The following is a 25,339-nucleotide window of genomic DNA, read 5'->3' as shown; positions in this document are numbered from 1 at the left end:
AAAATCGCTATCTCATGGAAAAACAATGACCATAAAAGGCGAAATCACTTTTTATTATACCAGAAACAATAAAATATCATCTGGTTGCCTCCTTTATGTACTAATTTTTTAAATCAAAACCTTTGTGTCACATGAAAATCTCTGCAGTCGTCATTCGGACTTTTAATCCTTGGCATAAAGCATTTAGGATTACTCGCATCCTTCAAAAGGTTTTTTTTTAAAGCCATCTTACATTTAACGTGCACTTATCTTAGCTAGGGAGAGTGTCACAAAAACTAACATATTTCACGTTTTCTACTCTTGCTCTTCTTTTTTTTTTAAAATGCGACGTGGTAAATGGATAAACCTTATTTTTTATACTTAGTTTTCTAAGTATTGCTTATTTGTCCAAAATAATATTCCTTTTTGAAATTAAAAATAAGTGATCGAATATAAAAGAGTGATTTTTACATAAACGAATATAAAGAGTAAAGTGACGACACGGAGTATACAGTTCATATTCATTGGCATCAATGGATTCAAACTGTGAAAATCGAAAATTTCAGGGTTTACCATGTTATCTACACATGTCTATTCACTATGACCAGTCAACATCCGAAAACAGCATTCGATTTCCTCACCTACAATTGGACCATCCAACACTTGAAGAAATCAGCATCGAGCGGGTGAAAAGCGTCGAGAAAGCGTGCAAGAGACTTTTTCGAGTGCCTTCGGATTTAATGTAGTAATCATGTCGAGTGCCAAATATAGTTTAGTTTTCAAGCTGATATTTCCTTAAATATACCCCATTAAGAGATGCCATTAAGACACCATTTTGATACTGTGCTGGATTAGTGTTTTACTTAATTTGGGGTCAAAATTTAAAGATGAAAATTTGCCTAGATTTAAACACACCTATAATTTTGAATTTCATTTTTAACTACCTATTTCTGTTAATCGGTAGTGTTATTATCAATCGAAATAACCGCTAAGACACTGAGATATTTGCAAAACTTCGGGGCGGTGCGAACTTCCAACCAGATGATTGCCCTTTCCGGGGGGTCACCAGTTATCCATTACACCATCCGTGCCCCTCCCTTTGCCTTTCTCTCAGCGTGCTTTATTTTACTATACACCTATAACTGTTCCAAAGCAGCATTCCGTATATGTGAAGCTAGATTTAACATAAATATTGCTTACCAGCACTTCTTTCCGCTGTATACTTTTTCGTCAAAGAATGATAGCCAATAGAATAAATCTACTCACAAAGGTCTGAACTATTCGCACTTTTAACGTTAGCTTTCTTTCAACCTATCCTCAATAACGGATACTTCGCCGATCATGTTCGTATTTTAGCAATAAATATCCGATTTTGAGCAGAAAATTGAACACCACTACAACATCGTTAAAAAAATTAACTTTATCGGCCAAAGTGAAAGCCTTAATAAGTACTGAATTTTTTTTAAAACTGTACAAGTTTAGACATTCCATCCACGCAGAAGATAAGATTTTTTAGTCTGAAGTCGTCAAAGGCCTGTTTGGTCGCTTCTGAATTGATGTTTAGTGCGAATGAAGTTGTCCAGGATTTTGAAGTGGCAGTAATCCGTAATTCCCACTTTAAATTAGTAAACATGTCCAACTCCAACATGTCCTTCTACACTACCACTTGCAATTCGCGCTGCTAATAATTATGTAGTAGAAACCGTCTTTACCGATCTTTCATCAACATCCTATATTCCAATTTTTAGTACATTATAGCGACTTCTGCACACTAATTCTTGCCGTAGTAATTTTCCCAGGATTTTATGCGTTATGATTTCATGTGCTCAATAACATCCATGACAAGTGGCCGCAAAATTCTTCGAGCGTAATTTCGCACAAATGTGTTTCAGGGTTTTCTTCATGTGTCTTTTCTCTTGGTCATCATAAGGGTAGCTGCGATCCTTGTAATCCTCAAGCTGCTTTTCTCCATCAATAAACATTCCGAAACGAACGTTGTAACCATTGATCATTAGCAATTCTCTGACCAAATGCAGTTCAATGCAACCAGTTTCAACGATTTTGCGTCACTGTTCAATTGAAAGTTAAAAAAGTCAAATTTTGAAACGACATTATCTCAGTAGTCCAAATCAATGAAGGACAATCGACAAACCATTCGGCATTGGTCACTATCGTTGATTTTCTGAGCAATGCATCATGGATTCGACTTCAGGCATTGTAAAAGTGATTGAACGCAATGAGTTCCGGTTACCTGGCAATGTATGAAATCACTGGCCTTATCCTCCCAGACTAGTCTGGCACCAATTTCTCGTTACCAGAGGAAGGAAGGACTTGATTAGATCGGCTCTCAGATCAAACACTCAGATAGTGCTTATTCCATTGCACCTCTAACTACTACGCTACAGGTACCCACCCAGAATCAGTACAAGTTAGTATTAGAACAAGATCACTAAGAAAAATGGTGAAAAAAAACGTGAACTTTTCGCGTTGCGAAATTGGGCAATCTACTCTAAATAATCCAAATATTTCCTCAATCTTTTATAATTTTTTGCTGCATTACCTTTACAATCAGTTTTGTGGTTTATCAATTGATTGAAACCGTTTATGCTCATCTCTGACACAGTCGACTAATCTGTTCTCCACACCCCATGAGCACCAGGAGCACAATGATTTTTTTGTATGAGGCTTTTTGTTTTCAATATCTGTGATAAAAGATATCCACGGCAGGCTTGCCAAGCTTTGTCATTGCAATGCAGGACCTAACAAAGGTGTAGCTTGTCAAGTTCCTCCTATTACAAGTCGGGTTTATTTATTGGAATCTACCTCACACGGTGTCCCATTTCTACCACCTCACTTCATTTCAGCCTTCTGGTCAGTTGACATGCAAAATACAATCCATGCACATTGAGAAAAACTCATAGATTTATTCATGAGTATGGTTACCTGTATTTGAAAAATATAAATCATCCCGACAATTCAGAAGCCAAAAATCCATTTCTTCAGCGTTTCACTATCTACTAACGTAGTCGTTTTTGGCGTTCTAATAAGTTAGCCACCAACTATGTGTCTGGGATTAACTGAGTTGAATTTTTTCACATATCTCCGTGGAGTATTTTGAATTATGGACGAAGATTAGGGCGAAAAACAGGAGCAAAGTTGTTCTTCCATGATCCGACGTCAGATGTTCTGCGGGTCCCAGCACATCTCTTATTGGTTTCCTCGTATTCACCATCTACGAAGGTCCACGGATTTGTGTGTGGATTCGGCTTGAAAAAAATAGGAGAAAACGAGATCAAACTCGGGCGTTGTTGCAGAATAGAGTATTTAAAACAGCAATGAGGATTAGGCCAAGGAATGCACAGGGCGACATTTGTTTCAAAAAAATCGTAACGGCGAGTTCTACCTTGGAAAATATAAAAGTCGCTGTCATTCCCCTGCTACGGTCGAAGGAGCTGGGCCACGAAACCCTGCCTCACTCACCATAGTTGCCGCATCTCTTATCTATCGTCTACGACTTTTTCAAGCATCTCGACAGCTTCCTGTTCGGTAAAAATTTCAGAAACAAACGAAGGCTTAAACTGCATTCAATGACTTCATCGCTTCCAAAAATGCAGAATTTTATGCAACCGATATGTGCCTCGTTCGCAAAAATGTGTAAATTTTAAAGGTTTTTATTACGGTTAAGAAAGCTTACTCTGAGCTAAGATGTGGCTTTCTAAGAAACAGCCCACATTTTTGACGTCGGGATGCAAAAGCAGAATTTTAGAGGAGATTTTAGGACATGGTATGGGTATTGTAGAACTAAGAATATTAGAGTACAACTTTCTCTACATCAACTTCATATAATAGAAAGAAGTGGTAGAACCACTGTGTTTCTCAAGTAGAATTGGATTCAGATCTTTATGTTCACAATTGAACAGAAGCATTGTTTCCTGTTTTGGACTACTTCCAGTGTTTTTTTAACCTGTTATATTTTCCTGCAAAAATAGTGTATAGCTAATATTTAATAATCACCAACCGTGTTAGGTGAACTAATATCTAGCTTCAGTTTTCATCATTTCTTAGCAATATTTCGTAACACCTTTGCTTTGCTAGAGATAATACAAAAACTTTATTACTAAAGATGATGAAAGGCAACAGATTACTAATGAAGAACTGAGATATAATCGAAATAGCCTCTTTCCGGTTCAGTCTACTAACAGTCTTTACTCTAAATCTCCTTGATCAGCCGGTTCTCTCGTCATATAATATTTATATATTTATATTTATTGTCATGTTATTTTTGATGAAAGGAGCTCATTTACAGATTGCAGATGATTTGAATCATTCCACGAAGATGGCGGTGAATTGAGGCTGTAGGGAAACTTGTAAACTGCAGTGATGTCAACTTAATACTCGACATAATCCTAATGTTCTAAACCTTTAAGATTTACCTAACTTCTAAGCAATTGTGAATTTCTACAAAATGTTTGCAGGTGTATTTCCAAGCACAGATCTAATCTTCATTCGAGGACAATTATTTGAAAAAAACAACACGCGTGATTGTGCTGCTTATGGAGAAGGCTCAGGTGGCTGTCATTTCAAAGCCTAGCTGCCTACTTATTAACAGCTGCAGATTAATTAATCAAGCGCAAAAACTATTCGGTAGTGTTATTTACGAAGCACTAAAGTACTAAAGATATTAACAGAAAATGAGCATTTTATTGATGTTTACTTTAAACACATGTTTCCCTTGGTATTTTTATAGTCGTTCTTCTTCAAATAATATGCGAACCCCAGTTCCCAGTAGTTTTAAGGAGTGCAAAGAAAAAAACCTCTATAAACCACTCGAATGAGGGTTGTACAGATTTTCGGCATGCGTTAATATGCAATGACTTAAGTCCTTATATGACGTCATAAAACATAAAATAACGGATCAAAGGGATCGTCGTTGATCAATCCGTGAGGCGATACGCCAAGCATTCGACTTCAGCAGACATCATTGAGATGGTTGAATATATATTCAATTTATACAAACTTACGATACCTGACAAAAGTAAGAGAGTAAGAGTCTAAATAATTTTCCGATCCCAGAGTGATATGGACGACTTAGTAAGCCCGGAATCGAACCAAAGATCAATCGTGAATTTTAGGGCACCTCTAACCACTGCGTCATACTGTCGTCATGTGGAGTCATACGATGATTGAATGGTTGCTTTTAACTTTCAACACATTACCTTCGAGATTTATTTGATCCAGTGCATTCAATGAGAAAATAATGAACGCTTTTAACTTTAAATTAATATATTGTCGGTTCGTATTGAACCTTAATACTTGGAATAAAACCATTGAAATCTATAGATTTTTGCCTACAGATATCCCATCAAATTAAAATTCTTATTTTCTAAAGGCAATGATATTCTTTTCACATTTCAGAGAGAAAGCCTTTATCTCCAATACAAAAGCTGTTCAATTCAACAACACAATATTTCGCCCTAGAATGCATAGACGTATTTTTCGTAGCTCCGTTTGTATTTGCGGCTACCGCGCTTATTTGAAAAGTTTGAAAAAATTTAGATTTGGTTTCATTTTTTTGGAATGTTTTGCTTCATTTGTAATAGATTTACATTACACTTAGAATGGTAGAGTAAAGTTGTTTTTATTGGTATGTAGACTTCCCAATTCCCTTACTATATTAATGAAGAAATTATAGTCTGTTATCGAAAATACAGTTTCGTTACGGAAGTGTTAATAATGATTACTGAACAAATTGCATAATATACTTAATTTTTCAAATAGTGGAATAACATTGAAGTTCGCAACTTATTTATTTTCATTTTCCAATAGAATATAGTGCTTGACAGTTGCAATAAGCCGGAACTCTTAACATTTTATAGTTCTCTCGCACAGTTCGACGAGATCTACAATATTTTTTTTAAATCGTCGCGCAATATCGAATAAATAAACTGTAGGAGACACTATTATTGACATTCATAATCATAATGAATGCTTTCCTAAGCACAAATCAACAATTAAGAAGCGGTGGAAACTGCCTGCTGGCGGTCATAGGGATTTTATAGTGACGTGTTGATTTCTATCCATTTCTAGCTGGTTATCATGTTTTTCATTTCACGAATAGATGTGTAAAAGATATGTACGTGTTGTTTTCTTGATTTCGCTGATATAAAAGTAAACCGTCATCTCAGTGGTCTCAAATGAGTTCTCTACCTCGTAAATATACTCTCGCTCAACTTGGTGCTCCTCGTAGGTTTTTTGGAATTCAAAAATTCATATTTATCATTTTGAAATTTCCATATCGATTACTCAGAAATAATATATCGATTTTCTTAATGGTTTCTCTATTGTGTTTGAGTTTTACTGTTCCGTTAATGTTAGTGGATTTTTAACGTTTAATCTGGATGACCGTTGCTAGAGTCAGTATGCATTCCAAATATATTTTTTTATTTGTTGTTCTCTTTAATATCTTCAGACACTTCCAAAATGTCTAGCATTGCGGATGATGAAGAGATAGTGGAAGACAGATTCGATGATCAGAGTTTCGACGATGCCCCGCTTTCAGATCGTGAATCAAACTGTGAGTTTGCACTAGAATTGTTGTATACTAATTAACGAGGTACTAGTAGAATTTCCTCTGCAATCTACCATGTCGTGATGTCATTGTGTAATACTTTTTTTTTTAATTTAGTTGATGAAAAGGAATTGCATGAATATGACAATGTTCAACAATCCGTTGACGAAAGGACCAACGAACCGACAAACCCTTCTGTTTCATCTTCAGGAGTCGTAAAAACGAGCACTCCTATTTGTGTGTTACTGCATTTTCATATTAATTCTATAGCCATCCACTGCATATTCACTCTTTTACATATATATATATATATATATATATACGTATGCACACGTACATACATGTGTATATACATATATATATGCATATATATACATATATGTGTATATATACATATATATGTTTTTCAGCCTTAATAGCCAAAGCTACATCTCGACATCATGATCTTGCTAAAGAATTCCATGGTATATCTCTGATCCTGCCTGAAGGTAATTTACATGGAAAAATTGGCTTTAGTTCGGGTTCCTTTTATGTGTATAGAGTTGTTTTTTCTTTTTAGCTTCATCTACACTTGATGAGCACTCTGTTGCGGAAACCACGGGATCGCTTCATTTAAGTATAAGGACAATTCAAGAGGTTTTAAAGGTATACCTTTGATCCTAACGAAGAGTGTATCTTCGATAATCAAAAATTCTGAAACGAGTATTTATTGTCTTAACTTAAGCAAGAAGTATATTTAAAAGTGACTATTACACATAAGTTAGGTTAGTAAATTCTTGCGAAACATTGATAACCCTGGCATGAAAAACAGCATAGTTTTTCTCAGTTATTTATTCGTTAAAAAAGAGATCGCGGTGTTTGAGTTCTTGGAAGAACGGTGGAATTATCTCTAATGTCGAATCTTTTAACCCGTTTATGAAAATGTTTCTTATTAGTCGGACACCTTTCCAGAATTAAAACGAAAAATTTTTCAGAAACAACCCTCTGGTGCTTCCACAGAATCGTTAATGAAGGTGTTGGAAGAGCATAGAAAAAGTCGAGTGAAGCCACGGAAAAGCTCATAATCACCTTTTTGCGCCTCCGGTTTCATATATGTCAGTGCATATATCTTAATTAGTAAAAAAATGGTGCATTCACACTGCTCTATTTAAGTAAACCATCATTGCCGTGTACCTCGCGTAATCTCTCTTCCACTAAATCATGTAGCAGTGGTGGAATCATGGTAGGAGCTGTCTTTTATAGTTGCCGCAATAACATTGCGCAATATATTTGTAGTTTAGGCTGGATTCGCTGTGGCAGAAAATGCTTTGGTAGGTTAAGTTTCAAGTGTTTCTGTAAAGGTTGTCTTCCTGATTTATTTTCAAGGCTAACATATTCTGTTCAGGATAAAACTACAGATATGAATAAGACAATTGTTCCTGACAATGAAATGGTTTCAAAGGTTTCTGCCACATTGACGGTTGTTCTTTGACTTTATTTTGCTATCGTTCTATTTAGCATGATTCATTTTCCTTTCAGCTCTTTATTTTGCTCGCCCACCCACTACTTTTTTATTGCTCTTCTCCATATATTTAATCTATACAGCTTCCCGATGCAGACGTTATATCACGCGTCGCCTGAGAAGCTTATTTTGTACAAATTAAAGTTTGCAAAATTTTTTTGCAAACGGGTTAGTTCTTTTCGCGACGGAACTGTTCTAAGAAGAAGGAAACTAAGAGTACCAGCTTATTATTATGATTCCATATGTTTTATCATTGAAGACATTAGAGATACTCGACTCTATCGTAACAACTCGTATAACCTAAACGTTTTGCCATCAACTTTTGAACCTTTTGGTATACCATTTATATATATACTTGTGGAGTTTGTATATATGTATATATACATACAAACAAACATATATACAAACATATATACATATAACATTTATATATTTATAATATATATACATATATATAACCTCAGGAGGGGCTGGTGTAGAGCAGTGATTAGAGGTGAATTTGCAATATGCACTGTATCGAACAAAGGTTCGATCCCTTCATCTAAGGTCACCATGCCTTCATCTCTCCGTGGATGACGAGTTGGTTAAAACTTGTTTGGAAGGATAAAAGCACTAACTTGAAACATCATTGGGCCACCTTTGGCTAGTGTATAGGCCAGATACGCATTCAATCATTCCTATGATGGTTGATGGAATCGACCACATGCCACTTCCTTCATGGTCTAATCAAAGCCGAATAGTTAATCCTTTACCTAAGGAGCTTCTACTCACCAATTTGAAAACTCTTTGAGCTTGTGCAATCTTTCCAGCGTCCTAGAGAGGTTTTCAAACAGGAAATTTTCTCTACTGAAGCAAAGTTAGCAATTCGCATATTGTTTAGAAGACATTTTAAAAGTCTCCAGTTCTACTTTCATTGTAAGCTAAGTAAGACAGATTTTCAAATTTATCTCTTGATGGGATTTGGGATTCAAGAGGATGGAATACATAAGCGAAGTTTGGAATTCCTCTTAGTAGTGTTAACAGTTGTTATGTGAAGGCACAGTCTAATAAATATGTTCATCTCTTCAAAAGATGTTGGTACCCTCGATTCTGATTCGTCGCCTGCCCAAGCCACTTTACTTTCACAACGAGATATTAGAAGTACTCCAAAAATTCTTAAAGTTCTGTTCATTCTCCCAGAAGCTGCAGTCCATTGCAAAATCTGTTCTCGATAATCCAAGTGTCGTGATGCATCATATTGCTCCACCACTGAAGTCATCTTTGTCCTTCTATGTACCTCTCTTTACTTTCTTCGCATATGAGAAACACTGGATGTTTCTGTGGCTTATGAATTGTATTTTTTACACTCGTTGAACAATTCGAAAAAGTTCAGTTCTCTTCGGCCGACATAACAGAAGCGTTTATTTGAACATACAATTTAACATCCAGTTCAACTGTATCACCTGTATTCCCGTTGATCTTCGATTGAATCAAGCGAGCGCCAGTAATTCCTCCATCTGTCCCTGTCGCGTGCAAGAGTGGTCCAAAGGGTTCTGCTCGCTCTAGGGACACGTTGAGCATCATACCATTCGTTCAGCGTGTTTGTAAAGAACTCTGAAGAATCGGGTCGGTGGTCTTCCTGTTGTGCGCTTGACATCCCGAGGAATCCAATCCGTGGCGGCTCTTGTCCATCGGTTGCCATTTCGTCGCATCACGTGCCCGGCCCACCTTATTTTTGACATTTTGGCGTAAAGGACGGCGTCTCTAATTTTCGATCGTTGACGTAGGTCCGAGCTTCGTATTCCCTCTCTCACTTGCGTGACACGCGACACTCCTAGCATCGCCCTTTCGCTGAGTGTTCTTTCATCCTGCCTACGTAGCGATCAGGTCTCTGATGCGTATGTTAATGCAGGAAGCATCGTTGAGTCAAAAATGTGGGCACGGAGTCGAGTGTTCTTCATCCTCTTCACTACATCCTCGATGCTCTTAAAAGCTCCCTAAGCTGCTCTCTTCCTCCTGCTCAGCTATGGAGCTACGTCATTCATCATGTTGAGTTCTCGAGTTCTTCTAGGTACACATAACTGTTGCATTCGGAGATATTTGTTCCGTTGAGCTTAAATGGGGCCTTTGAGACCGATCCGTTTTCATGAATACCGTTTTCGTCATGTATAGTCGAAGACCAATACTTCCACATACTCGGTCAATGTCGGCAAGCATTCGTTCCGCCTGACTGATGTTTGATGTTATAAGGACGATATCATCAGCAAAGCGAAGATGGTGTAATTGCCGACCATCATTTTTCACTCTTTCATTGTCCTATTCCAATTTTCGCATAACGGCTTCGAGGCTCGATGTGAAAAGTTTTGGCGACATTGTGTCGCCTTGTCGAACACCCCTCTTTACGTTCATTTTAATTGCGTTGTAAAATGGCGATTCGGTATTCTATTCGTGAAATTCTTCTATAGCTCACGAAGGAGTGGTGTTTGGGTAGCGACGCCCTGGTTTCCCAGAGCTTCTATAACCGCTTCTGTCTCAACGGAGTCAAAGGCTTTCCTCAAGTCGATGAAAGTGAGACAGAGCGGTCTTTTATACTCTCGTGATAGTTCGATGAGCCTCGTTATTGTGTGTATGTGGTCTATCGTACTGAATCCTTTTCGGAACCCTGCTTCCTCGCATGGCTGTACCTCGTCCAATGTTCTGTCCATCCTGTTGAGAATGACTCTAGTAAAGAGTTTATTTACGACGGACAGCAGGCAGATTGGGCGATAGTTGCCAATGTCGTGGAGGTCTCCCTTTTTGTACAACAACACGGTTTTGCTGGTCTTCCATTGTTTGGAACCTTGCATTCTGACACGTAGCCTGTGAAGAGACGAGCCAGTGCATTTGCACACCCAAATCGGTTATGCAAAATCTTCGGTTTACTATGATGTGGTCTATTTCACTATGGTACTCTCCATTGGGGGATTCCCACGTCCAGCGTTGAGAGAGGGGCTTTTGGAACTGTGAGTTACCATGGATTGTCTTGGTCGTCATGATAAACTCGGATAGCCTCTCTCCCTGTTCGGTCCAATCTTAGCGTTGAAGTCGCCAATTATGACTTTGAAGGAGGTATGATCTTCTCTGTAGAACTTCTCCAAGTCCATATAAAACGCTTCGACCTCATCTTCGTCGTAGCTTGAGGTAGCTGCGTAGACGACGTAGATAATTAGAGCCGGCATAGGCCCACATCTCTTCAACCTTAACCGTCCGATTCGGGTTGTTAGTTGTTTAAACGATTCGATGTTCATGGCCAAACTCGTGTTGACGAGGACACCAACGCCTCCAACTCCTCTATTGTCGCATGTTCCAAGGAAGAGTTCTTTTCCAGGATCATAAACGGCGTTAAAGGAATGATGTCTCCTCGTCTCAGCCAGTCCGATGTCGTCGTATCTGATCTTTCTGGCCTGCATCAGCAAGTCCTCAACAGCGGACTCAGATGCAAGCGATCTTGCGTTGTAGGTACAGATCGTCACCTTAGTCCTATCACATTTAGGTAGCCCAGATAGCCCTGAGATTGTAGCAGCCTCTCCGTACTCGTCCTACCCAACGCTGCCTTATCGGGGGCTCTTTCGTGGTCAGGGGAATGACTCTCATTTATTTTACTCTGTTTGGCATCTTTTGTACCCACGGGGTAGCTTGCCGGGCTCTAACCATGGGGGCTGAATATACTAATAAGTAGCTTGCCAGTCTTTCCCAGAGTTCATTGGAGTTGAGTGGACAGGACTCCTAACCGCCTCCCATGTACTTCCTAGTCACTTGCTTGCAGGCTTTTGGCCGAATTGACTTGTAGAATACAATTTGCACTGCCAGATCTGCGCAGCAGAAAAAGAGTGTTCATCCCTTTGATCCACCTGCTGCTCTGGGAAGCACAAGGTCGCTTTTGGTTCGCGTTTGACCCCCTATCCGCCACCTGGGGACGCGCCACGTAGCCTCACGACTAACCGGCTCGAGATCCATCAGTGAGGAAAAACCTCAGTGAGTGGAAATCCGTGGAACATCCAGTTATTACCAGCAATTGGTTGTTGTTCATTTGAAATCTCTTTTAAGAATCATAGTTGTAGTACTGAATTTATAAGAGGGTAGAGTTTTTGGCGTTGGTCAATAACTTTGGGATTTACAATCTATTACGCTGAGCCTCGAACAGGTAAAATATTTGCCCTATACGATCTTGCGTGGCCTACCGATGTTTCCAGGTAATGTTTTTTTTTGGAACCACTTTCCTGATCTCAAAGGATGGAGAGTTCGGTTTGTTTGGAGCGCGAGATCGAGCCAAGCCTCGTTTATTATAGGGTTCCTAGGCGATAAATACTTTTCTTTAAAGTGGATAGTTGTAAATGTTGTATAAAATTGGAGAAATATACTACATGTGTTGCAAAATCGACCGCCAAAGGCGACAGCAACGCATTTCAATAGAAAAATGGAAAACTAAATAGATAAGCCAAAATTGTAGAGCCGAATACACAAATAAGGGGCGGGCTATTGCGAAACTACAGTGAAAATCATGAGTCACATATTATTCGTTGCGTGAGAGATGAGAAATTATACGTTGTTCCATGGGCTCGACACAAAAATTTAGACGTTGTACACGTTGTCTTAGGTGGGTTAAAAAAGAGATTAGATCAAGACGAACTGGAAATATATCTGGCTAAAAATTCACCTCTCAAAATGCTTTACATGGTGAAGACTCTACTCCGAAGCGAATGGTACCGCCAACATTCATTTGAATATTATTTCCTTCTCGGTTTCTTTTTGATTTTCTTTTTTTTATTTCCTAATGTATACATTTTAGAAAATGGATCATGGAGCTGCTTGTAATCAAGGGAAGGTTTCATGCGAGGGAGAGGTGCGTTGTGAGGCGGTTTTTTTGCTTTTATGATTTTAATAGTTCCTCTTTCTCTTACAATATTCGTTCCTGGTGGTGATCCTTTTCGAGCATCGCGACGTTTGCGTGTGTTATTCTACAAAATACAAACGTACAAATCTTTTGAAGTTGCAACTACAACTGGGTGGCTTAAGCCACAATCATTATTGTCAGCCATCCCAATGTTCACCTTAAAGCTCTCTTGCATCTTATTCTGTCTCTCTGATACCTTTCTGGGCCATTTATAATGAATAGAAGAATGATTGTAAAGTTGCATTCAAACCCCGTATACAATCCATTTTCCATCCTTGGATTAGGGTTATAAGGCAACGAAAGCAATAAAGGGAAAGCTAGGCAAGTAGGATCTAATTAGCAAGCACTCTATGTATAATAAGTAAACAATTAGTATTTGTGTATAAATTTTTGTGTTCGCTCTCATCAACTTCCGTGCTGTTGTTTGCTTGTTTATTAGCTATTCAAGCTGTTTTTCATACATATTTTGCTAATTGTACGCATATCTCTATGATGACACTTCACTCCGTTAGCTGCATAGTACTATATGTTGCGTCCTATTGCTGTTTGTGAGTAAATGTAAGCCAAAACCAACTATGTATTTTTTATGATCAAAGATATAATTCCTATATCTGTTGTGCTGGGATGGTTTGCACACAACATACATTAGTCATAATCATTCTTGATTCTGTGTATACTGTTTGATTCTATGATTGGGAAGAAGTGGTGAGACACTTCAGAGCTTGAAGAAGTAAGTCCACGTATACTCTTCAAAGGTCGGTAAGGCAACTAATAGGTTTGCTAAGTTCCCCAGAGAGCGGCTCGTAGCTGTTTTTGGTCGTTATTCACTTCTTTCGTATGCCCCATACAACCTAATGACGTGCGAGTGAATGAAGTTGACGAATATATCTTTAGTTGAGCTCTCGACCGCATTCCTCTGCAAGATCATCTAGCTCTTTATCTACAAACGCTATGGTTCCATGCTTTTCACAACTGACTTCTAATCCGACGCGGAGGTTTTTTTTTCACTTACCAATAAGAATTTTATGACAGCTTTATTTTCTGAAAATTGAGATTTAGGTCTGTGCTTTATATCCCTCAACTCGAAGTAGCGTTCGGTTTCGTAGCTATTGGAGATACAGCTGTTTCGAACGTTGATGTTACCAATCGTACAGATACCTCTCTTCAAATAAGGGCGAAGCTCAGTCATTCTGGACCACCTTTTACTGTACACTAGTTATTTTCTAAAATCTTTCCTATCACTATTCAATGCTCTAATGAAGAACGACCATATTGGTTGCAGCTCTTGGACAGCCAAATCTTACTTCTGGATGCACGTCGTACTGTTCCGCTTCGAATTGAATTTTCCCCGTCTCAGAATGCTCGATTCTATACAAATCTTCTGATTGCGGTGGAGGGAGGAGGTGGACCTCAAGTGAACTATAGGGTATTCTTTTTTTTCTTATAAGCTTTTATTTATAGATAATGTTTCATTGTTTCTTTTCTTTTCTTAAATCTTTGTTGTGTAACTTCAATGGTGTTAATTTCATTTTTATGGTTACTTTCAGCTGAAATAAACTCTTAATTTTTCTTTCTACTTTTCTAATACACTTCTACATAAAGTATTATTTCTTTTAAGATGCCGGTTCGAGGACTGGGTGGAGCTGCAGTTGTTACAGTGAAGGCCAGAGATGACCTACGTATTTCACGAAATGGAACTTATATCTTACAGTCTTCTCATGAATCAACTTTCTCATTTTCGTTGACAAACTCAGGAAACCGGTTTGTTACTAACAACCGTTGTTGATTCAGAAGCTATTGGAAGAGCATTGTATGTGATTATATCTTATATGATTCATTATAAAACTTGAACTTTTAGACGAGCGTTTTCCCGTGTAGTCGTTTTATGCACTACAGAATCTGGCGCTCTGGAACACATTCCTGCTGATATTCGTCCAGCTCCTGGAATTGTGATAGATCGTGGTGACTCTAAGGAAAGGATATTCACTGTTATTTATTTTGCTTACGTCTTGTTTTTATTTTCATTTAAATGTCCTCTGTAGTAACACATTTAGATATGTGGTCGTAAACAAAATTCACTTAAAACTTATAATTATGATTTTATCCTGAAGAAAAATTTATCGTAACGCTCATCTAACTTTTCAAAAAATTTTGACGCGCTTAATATCGCCTACAGTTATTTTAGCCTTTTTAAGCTGGTTTCCATACGTCTCCATTCTCCCATATCTTCAATGAACTCAATTGTCTCTACTGCGTCAACAGCAGTAGGCGTTTTTGCATACCTGTATTTCTGTACTCCCTTTTGATTTCGAAACTTATTAGATCCATTTAAAGTAGTTTTGTTGTAGCAACAGCGAACAGCTACTGAGCTTCAAGTGATGGTATATTGGGGAGAAGAACGCACTCGTCAACGACTAAGATGGTTGATTTACTTTCTCCTCATTCTTCTTTTTTGAGACATGAATATGGTGTTTTCATATCCTTACGTTTCACTATTTTTTACTTTCTTAAAGGTATCTCTGTCATTTCAGAATAGTTTTGTACATATTTCTTACTTGTATTTTTTATAGCTCACGAAGTTTTAGTTTCGAGAAATTGAAAGACATTTCACATCTGTGTGAAGGGATTCGTTTTACGGATGCTTTTCTTGGTGAAGAGTTATCATTCTGCCCTCCTGAAGAACATCCCATTACCAAAGAGGACGTGCGACTTTTCGATCAGAAGCTGAGGATGTCTACTATATATGTGAGTCGGTAATTTTTCGCAATGTCTGGTTTTCATATCTGTATTATTTGTAGGTTTGCTCCCAGCTAGTTCGCATAAGGCAATCATTGGCCTCGAGCTATTCAACATCGCTTGAGAGGAGCCTTCAACCAGAAGACACTTTTCACGAGAAATCTACTTACAAAGTAGCTGTTCCTGACCAAACGCTGCAATAGATGGGATCAAATCTTATATTTAACTAGAGATTTTCTAATTTCTTATTTCGATCTCTGGATCTCTTTCACGATGTATGGTTAGAGGGTGATATAAAAGCTGTGTTTTTGTGATACATTTCGTTCCAACGCTGGAAATGCGTTTAATGTAATGTCATATTTGAAAAAAGTGAATTCAAGAGGCAAATGATGCTGTCGACATACTCTTATGGTCCTGAATACGGCCTGGATGTGGTCCATACAACAGGTTTCACGACGGAATCCTGATTGCTGTTGTTGTGACTCAAAGTTCACGATATGCAGAAGAGGGTAATCTTCGTGTAAAAATTGTAGAGAACACTCAACAAGCGTATCGGACAGTACTGATGAAGAATTCTTTTGCAACCTAAGGAGGAGGAGCGTGCGCGAGATCGACTATCTAGGATCCTTTCCTTTGAAAGTAAGACGTCATATGGCTTGTGGCTTTCAACCAGAAAGAATTTTGTAATGATTTTATTTGGCAATCAATGACGGAGTCACTGACCTATCTGTGAATAAATGAATAAAGATAGGTAGAGTCTCATGTGTAGATGGAAACGAATAACGCAGAAAATTATAAAATAGTTCTACAATTCTCAATTGATCTCAAAAAGAATCCTGAATGGTTACAATACACTACTTTCGTGGAGTGTTGCTATAGTTGAAAGTGTTCAAATGGCATTTGCAATACACCTGATTTAAATACTAATGGTGCGCGTGTAGCGTAGTAGTTAGAGGTGGCCTGCAATACGCTTTCCAACAATCCTTGGTTCGATCCCGTACCCAGGCACACTAAACCTTCCATTCCGCTGGAATCGGTATATTGGTACCAGACTTGGTTGAGAGGATAAACACACTGACGTGATAGATCGGTAGGCCACCGAAAGTCATTTTATTGGGAAATATATGCATTTATTAATCTCTACAATGCTTGATGAAGTCGAATGCATAGCGCGAGACTGATCAGCACTGATTGATTGTCCTTTATTTTTTAAATAATAACAAAAACCACAACAATCTATCGTACTTGGCAAGAAAACGGAAATATCGATGAAAAAAAAAACATAAAAAAACCAAAGTGTGCATAGGATGAGACCGATGTCAAATAATATTGTGGTTTAATGAAACGAAGAAAAAACTCGAAAGAATCTAAAATGCCCAACTAATTTATGTGTGTAGGGTGGATACATATTAGAAAGGTATTTCTTCGCGATTCTTTTTATCCGTTTGCTAGCCTTAATAAAAGAACTAATTTACGTGGAAATTGTTTTGAAATTAGCAACATTGTCGCTTTTTAGATCCATGTTATATGGCTTTGGACAATTAGATCAAATTTGCCACACATTTTAAAAAGGGCAACCAGAAACAGTCAATTATTTTGTACAAAAATCCTCGACAAAATCTGGTACCTGTAACGCTGTAGATTCTCGACTAATAGATTTACGTAACCCTCACATACGAATCATTTCACATCGGATCTCTGGCTAACCGATTACCATTTTTTCGCAGGAATCTCGAAAGCTACTACTACTAAGAAGTCTTTAAAAACTAGACCGCTGCTGAAAACGTTTTCAGGAAAATCGTCGATTTCAAGACGTCAAAATGCTATGCGAACAAAAGAAAAGTGTCTCGTTGGTAGAATTAGTAGATTCCAACTGTTCCTTTTTTCAGAGTAGCCATGTTGTGTTTGATCAGGATTATATCATTTTAAAAGTAAATTATGACCTTTATAAATAAATCGTCTACAATCCATCGTTATTTTATCACCTGAGATTGTTTTCATGAGAGCAGCGATTTGAATCTTCCGATTTGTTAACAGACGAACTGCTCGACAACAATGTTACAAACCAAATTCAAGGTTTAAGGGCTTCGTTGGTCTGGTGCCGCATTGAACCAGTAAGGTTATTATGTTGTTAAATGGTTAGGAAAGTGTAATCTTCTGGAATTTACTAAAGAGACATCTGGGTAAAAATATGAAGGATATTGATACTTATACTACTTCATAATTGAAAATTAAACAATTGTTGTTCAACCCTTAAGTAGTCGCCAGTTATGCGGATTTGAAGAAGCCAATTGGTCCTGAACAAGTCTGGTACCAATTCTCCAACCCGACTCCGGAGGGATGATAGGCTTAATGGTCCTCGTGTATGATCGAACCAATACTTTCTTTTGCTGAACAGTATCACTTCTAATGTGTTATCAATTCCTAATTTTAATAGTACTCTATGAAATTTAATGAATAAATTGAATGGATTCTGCTGCCTAGAATATAGCTTTTCGGTTCGCTTCCTTAACACAAAAACGCCATGTGTACCAAAATCGGTATACACCCCTTGAAAGATTCCCAGAGGTTTTCTTACCGCACTTCTTGAAATCACTAGAAAAGAAAATTCGACGTAAATCGTATGTCCGGAATAGCTCTTCGAAAACTGTTCTCTCTCCTAATAATTTATAAAAAACCTCCATTTAGAGCAGCTCAATTTGGGACAAGAGTGTATTGCTTTTTAAGAGAATATACACTACAGATTATGGCCAATGAGAAAACGCAGATATTCCCTTGTTTAGACATTGAGGTTCATTACCTTAGGACAGCTTTTCACTATGATGTAATAATAAATCAGTAATGATAAATGTTCTAACTTACTGTGTTTCTTTTCACGACAGTGAAATTATTGGAAATAATTTGGATACATAACAGCATCATTGCAGTTCTTTGAGAATTCTTCTTCAGACTGTTCAGACATTAGGGGTGAGAAGATTTTCTGTTTGGAAACAATTATTAATTCTTATTACCACCAATTTTTATTGCTGGTTTAGACCCTTACTGTTCGAGAACATACATATATGCGATATTATAATACAGCCCATAAGATAGGTCCTTCTATGCAGTAAGTCCTCAGCCAAAGGAATACTTGTATACCAACACTATCGGTGTACAAATGCCTTCTCTTATTTAGAAATTCGTACATAAAGTACATCATTATGGAATGCACTACATCTGCACTAAAATTCAGTACATCCTGAATAACTTGTGAATTCTGAAGAACTTGGTTTTGTTCTTGGATCTCTTATGTGAGATGTACTGGTAGAAAGCTGTCACAATGAATTGTCACATTGTCATACGTCAGCAAAATGGAGATTTGCCATCGGACATCCAAATCACTTTCTTGACATAAAAGGCCAATGACACAATGAGATGGCATGATGAATGTTTTAAAGTGAAATAAGCTTAAAATGAAAAGTACACACACCTTAGAAAACTTACTAGTACTTTCCTACTTTGGTAGTTCACTTTTTACAGATAAATAGCTGGTGTTATTAAAAATTTTGCATCGTCCATGTAATGTATGTGTAAAACATGTAATGTATAATATTTTGTATTTGTATTACATTATTTTATTTATTTATATTTATTTATTATATTATTTTGCATTTGCCCTCAGGGCAGAGACGGTGATTGCATGATCTCAGGTACAGTGTACCTGATTTCTTGCAAACTTGCGGAGACGAATATATTGGCGAAACGGGAAGACCTCTTTGTGTCCGCATAGAAGAACACCTAGATGGAAAATTTAAAAGCAAAACGAGTACTCCACTAGGCACGCATAGGACACAAAGACACAACGGAGAGGATTTTGATGTTAAGGTTAATATTCTTGAGCAAGAAACTAGCATATCGACACGCAAAGTTCTTGAGGCATTTTGGATTAATTTCAAAAACTCAAACATGAACCGCAAGGAAGAGTGCCTCCTAATCACACGTGATTTCGCACAATATATCAGGTTGATCTTCTAGTCTGATAAAGGGGCACTCTAGAAGGAAGTATACCTCATTCCTCTTCCGCAGACACAACCTAGCGGTTGGTCGAAGGCAGAGAAGTGGTGAGTATTCTATGTTATTTACGCGGTTAGGACTTGGTTTTTGAATTTCTCTGTTTGAGTTATTGACGTGTTTGGCTTGGTAGATCGCTGTCAGTCGACCTTTCCAGGCTCTGAAGAAGGCGATACGGCCGAAACGTCAGCCTCATAATAAACTTAACAACCTCGTGCTCGTTCAAAGAAGAAGAATCAAGAAGTATAATTCCACAGTAAAAAATCGCTATCTCATGGAAAAACAATGACCATAAAAGGCGAAATCACTTTTTATTATACCAGAAACAATAAAATATCATCTGGTTGCCTCCTTTATGTACTAATTTTTTAAATCAAAACCTTTGTGTCACATGAAAATCTCTGCAGTCGTCATTCGGACTTTTAATCCTTGGCATAAAGCATTTAGGATTACTCGCATCCTTCAAAAGGTTGTTTTTTAAAGCCATCTTACATTTAACGTGCACTTATCTTAGCTAGGGAGAGTGTCACAAAAACTAACATATTTCACGTTTTCTACTCTTGCTCTTCTTTTTTTTTAAAATGCGACGTGGTAAATGGATATACCTTATTTTTTATACTTAGTTTTCTAAGTATTGCTTATTTGTCCAAAATAATATTCCTTTTTGAAATTAAAAATAAGTGATCGAATATAAAAGAGTGATTTTTACATAAACGAATATAAAGAGTAAAGTGACGACACGGAGTATACAGTTCATATTCATTGGCATCAATGGATTCAAACTGTGAAAATCGAAAATTTCAGGGTTTACCATGTTATCTACACATGTCTATTCACTATGACCAGTCAACATCCGAAAACAGCATTCGATTTCCTCACCTACAATTGGACCATCCAACACTTGAAGAAATCAGCATCGAGCGGGTGAAAAGCGTCGAGAAAGCGTGCAAGAGACTTTTTCGAGTGCCTTCGGATTTAATGTAGTAATCATGTCGAGTGCCAAATATAGTTTAGTTTTCAAGCTGATATTTCCTTAAATATACCCCATTAAGAGATGCCATTAAGACACCATTTTGATACTGTGCTGGATTAGTGTTTTACTTAATTTGGGGTCAAAATTTAAAGATGAAAATTTGCCTAGATTTAAACACACCTATAATTTTGAATTTCATTTTTAACTACCTATTTCTGTTAATCGGTAGTGTTATTATCAATCGAAATAACCGCTAAGACACTGAGATATTTGCAAAACTTCGGGGCGGTGCGAACTTCCAACCAGATGATTGCCCTTTCCGGGGGGTCACCAGTTATCCATTACACCATCCGTGCCCCTCCCTTTGCCTTTCTCTCAGCGTGCTTTATTTTACTATACACCTATAACTGTTCCAAAGCAGCATTCCGTATATGTGAAGCTAGATTTAACATAAATATTGCTTACCAGCACTTCTTTCCGCTGTATACTTTTCGTCAAAGAATGATAGCCAATAGAATAAATCTACTCACAAAGGTCTGAACTATTCGCACTTTTAACGTTAGCTTTCTTTCAACCTATCCTCAATAACGGATACTTCGCCGATCATGTTCGTATTTTAGCAATAAATATCCGATTTTGAGCAGAAAATTGAACACCACTACAACATCGTTAAAAAAATTAACTTTATCGGCCAAAGTGAAAGCCTTAATAAGTACTGAATTTTTTTTAAAACTGTACAAGTTTAGACATTCCATCCACGCAGAAGATAAGATTTTTTAGTCTGAAGTCGTCAAAGGCCTGTTTGGTCGCTTCTGAATTGATGTTTAGTGCGAATGAAGTTGTCCAGGATTTTGAAGTGGCAGTAATCCGTAATTCCCACTTTAAATTAGTAAACATGTCCAACTCCAACATGTCCTTCTACACTACCACTTGCAATTCGCGCTGCTAATAATTATGTAGTAGAAACCGTCTTTACCGATCTTTCATCAACATCCTATATTCCAATTTTTAGTACATTATAGCGACTTCTGCACACTAATTCTTGCCGTAGTAATTTTCCCAGGATTTTATGCGTTATGATTTCATGTGCTCAATAACATCCATGACAAGTGGCCGCAAAATTCTTCGAGCGTAATTTCGCACAAATGTGTTTCAGGGTTTTCTTCATGTGTCTTTTCTCTTGGTCATCATAAGGGTAGCTGCGACCCTTGTAATCCTCAAGCTGCTTTTCTCCATCAATAAACATTCCGAAACGAACGTTGTAACCATTGATCATTAGCAATTCTCTGACCAAATGCAGTTCAATGCAACCAGTTTCAACGATTTTGCGTCACTGTTCAATTGAAAGTTAAAAAAGTCAAATTTTGAAACGACATTATCTCAGTAGTCCAAATCAATGAAGGACAATCGACAAACCATTCGGCATTGGTCACTATCGTTGATTTTCTGAGCAATGCATCATGGATTCGACTTCAGGCATTGTAAAAGTGATTGAACGCAATGAGTTCCGGTTACCTGGCAATGTATGAAATCACTGGCCTTATCCTCCCAGACTAGTCTGGCACCAATTTCTCGTTACCAGAGGAAGGAAGGACTTGATTAGATCGGCTCTCAGATCAAACACTCAGATAGTGCTCATTCCATTGCACCTCTAACTACTACGCTACAGGTACGCACCCAGAATCAGTACAAGTTAGTATTAGAACAAGATCACTAAGAAAAATGGCGAAAAAAAACGTGAACTTTTCGCGTTGCGAAATTGGGCAATCTACTCTAAATAATCCAAATATTTCCTCAATCTTTTATAATTTTTTGCTGCATTACCTTTACAATCAGTTTTGTGGTTTATCAATTGATTGAAACCGTTTATGCTCATCTCTGACACAGTCGACTAATCTGTTCTCCACACCCCATGAGCACCAGGAGCACAATGATTTTTTTGTATGAGGCTTTTTGTTTTCAATATCTGTGATAAAAGATATCCACGGCAGGCTTGCCAAGCTTTGTCATTGCAATGCAGGACCTAACAAAGGTGTAGCTTGTCAAGTTCCTCCTATTACAAGTCGGGTTTATTTATTGGAATCTACCTCACACGGTGTCCCATTTCTACCACCTCACTTCATTTCAGCCTTCTGGTCAGTTGACATGCAAAATACAATCCATGCACATTGAGAAAAACTCATAGATTTATTCATGAGTATGGTTACCTGTATTTGAAAAATATAAATCATTCCGACAATTCAGAAGCCAAAAATCCATTTCTTCAGCGTTTCACTATCTACTAACGTAGTCGTTTTTGGCATAGTTCTAATAAGTTAGCCACCAACTATGTGTCTGGGATTAACTGAGTTGAATTTTTTCACATATCTCCGTGGAGTATTTTGAATTATGGACGAAGATTAGGGCGAAAAACAGGAGCAAAGTTGTTCTTCCATGATCCGACGTCAGATGTTCTGCGGGTCCCAGCGCATCTCTTATTGGTTTCCTCGTATTCACCATCTACGAAGGTCCACGGATTTGTGTGTGGATTCGGCTTGAAAAAAATAGGAGAAAACGAGATCAAACTCGGGCGTTGTTGCAGAATAGAGTATTTAAAACAGCAATGAGGATTAGGCCAAGGAATGCACAGGGCGACATTTGTTTCAAAAAAATCGTAACGGCGAGTTCTACCTTGGAAAATATAAAAGTCGCTGTCATTCCCCTGCTACGGTCGAAGGAGCTGGGCCACGAAACCCTGCCTCACTCACCATAGTTGCCGCATCTCTTATCTATCGTCTACGACTTTTTCAAGCATCTCGACAGCTTCCTGTTCGGTAAAAATTTCAGAAACAAACGAAGGCTTAAACTGCATTCAATGACTTCATCGCTTCCAAAAATGCAGAATTTTATGCAACCGATATGTGCCTCGTTCGCAAAAATGTGTAAATTTTAAAGGTTTTTATTACGGTTAAGAAAGCTTACTCTGAGCTAAGATGTGGCTTTCTAAGAAACAGCCCACATTTTTGACGTCGGGATGCAAAAGCAGAATTTTAGAGGAGATTTTAGGACATGGTATGGGTATTGTAGAACTAAGAATATTAGAGTACAACTTTCTCTACATCAACTTCATATAATAGAAAGAAGTGGTAGAACCACTGTGTTTCTCAAGTAGAATTGGATTCAGATCTTTATGTTCACAATTGAACAGAAGCATTGTTTCCTGTTTTGGACTACTTCCAGTGTTTTTTTAACCTGTTATATTTTCCTGCAAAAATAGTGTATAGCTAATATTTAATAATCACCAACCGTGTTAGGTGAACTAATATCTAGCTTCAGTTTTCATCATTTCTTAGCAATATTTCGTAACACCTTTGCTTTGCTAGAGATAATACAAAAACTTTATTACTAAAGATGATGAAAGGCAACAGATTACTAATGAAGAACTGAGATATAATCGAAATAGCCTCTTTCCGGTTCAGTCTACTAACAGTCTTTACTCTAAATCTCCTTGATCAGCCGGTTCTCTCGTCATATAATATTTATATATTTATATTTATTGTCATGTTATTTTTGATGAAAGGAGCTCATTTACAGATTGCAGATGATTTGAATCATTCCACGAAGATGGCGGTGAATTGAGGCTGTAGGGAAACTTGTAAACTGCAGTGATGTCAACTTAATACTCGACATAATCCTAATGTTCTAAACCTTTAAGATTTACCTAACTTCTAAGCAATTGTGAATTTCTACAAAATGTTTGCAGGTGTATTTCCAAGCACAGATCTAATCTTCATTCGAGGACAATTATTTGAAAAAAACAACACGCGTGATTGTGCTGCTTATGGAGAAGGCTCAGGTGGCTGTCATTTCAAAGCCTAGCTGCCTACTTATTAACAGCTGCAGATTAATTAATCAAGCGCAAAAACTATTCGGTAGTGTTATTTACGAAGCAGTAAAGTACTAAAGATATTAACAGAAAATGAGCATTTTATTGATGTTTACTTTAAACACATGTTTCCCTTGGTATTTTTATAGTCGTTCTTCTTCAAATAATATGCGAACCCCAGTTCCCAGTAGTTTTAAGGAGTGCAAAGAAAAAAACCTCTATAAACCACTCGAATGAGGGTTGTACAGATTTTCGGCATGCGTTAATATGCAATGACTTAAGTCCTTATATGACGTCATAAAACATAAAATAACGGATCAAAGGGATCGTCGTTGATCAATCCGTGAGGCGATACGCCAAGCATTCGACTTCAGCAGACATCATTGAGATGGTTGAATATATATTCAATTTATACAAACTTACGATACCTGACAAAAGTAAGAGAGTAAGAGTCTAAATAATTTTCCGATCCCAGAGTGATATGGACGACTTAGTAAGCCCGGAATCGAAACAAAGATCAATCGTGAATTTTAGGGCACCTCTAACCACTGCGTCATACTGTCGTCATGTGGAGTCATACGATGATTGAATGGTTGCTTTTAACTTTCAACACATTACCTTCGAGATTTATTTGATCCAGTGCATTCAATGAGAAAATAATGAACGCTTTTAACTTTAAATTAATATATTGTCGGTTCGTATTGAACCTTAATACTTGGAATAAAACCATTGAAATCTATAGATTTTTGCCTACA

At 37.6% G+C, this 25,339-nt stretch overlaps 2 long non-coding RNA genes across 2 annotated transcripts; both read left to right on the top strand.

The window, feature by feature from the left end:
• Nucleotides 1-7,707: 7,707 nt before the first annotated feature.
• LOC309798177 lies at nt 7,708-8,006 on the top strand. The gene is made up of 3 exons (XR_014292988.1): nt 7,708-7,769; nt 7,828-7,857; nt 7,932-8,006. It is a non-coding gene; the product is annotated as an uncharacterized lncRNA (long non-coding RNA).
• A 5,962-nt stretch (nt 8,007-13,968) lies between these two features.
• On the top strand, nt 13,969-14,886 carry LOC309798176. Its single transcript, XR_014292987.1, has 3 exons — nt 13,969-14,167; nt 14,243-14,721; nt 14,819-14,886. It is a non-coding gene; the product is annotated as an uncharacterized lncRNA (long non-coding RNA).
• Nucleotides 14,887-25,339: the final 10,453 nt, after the last annotated feature.

Source organism: Mesoplodon mirus, assembly GCF_964341445.2.
Source record: "Mesoplodon mirus genome assembly, contig: HAP1_SCAFFOLD_2013, whole genome shotgun sequence".
Classification (NCBI taxonomy): Eukaryota; Metazoa; Chordata; class Mammalia; order Artiodactyla; family Ziphiidae; genus Mesoplodon; species Mesoplodon mirus.
This window is presented reverse-complemented; position numbering and strand designations above follow the sequence as displayed.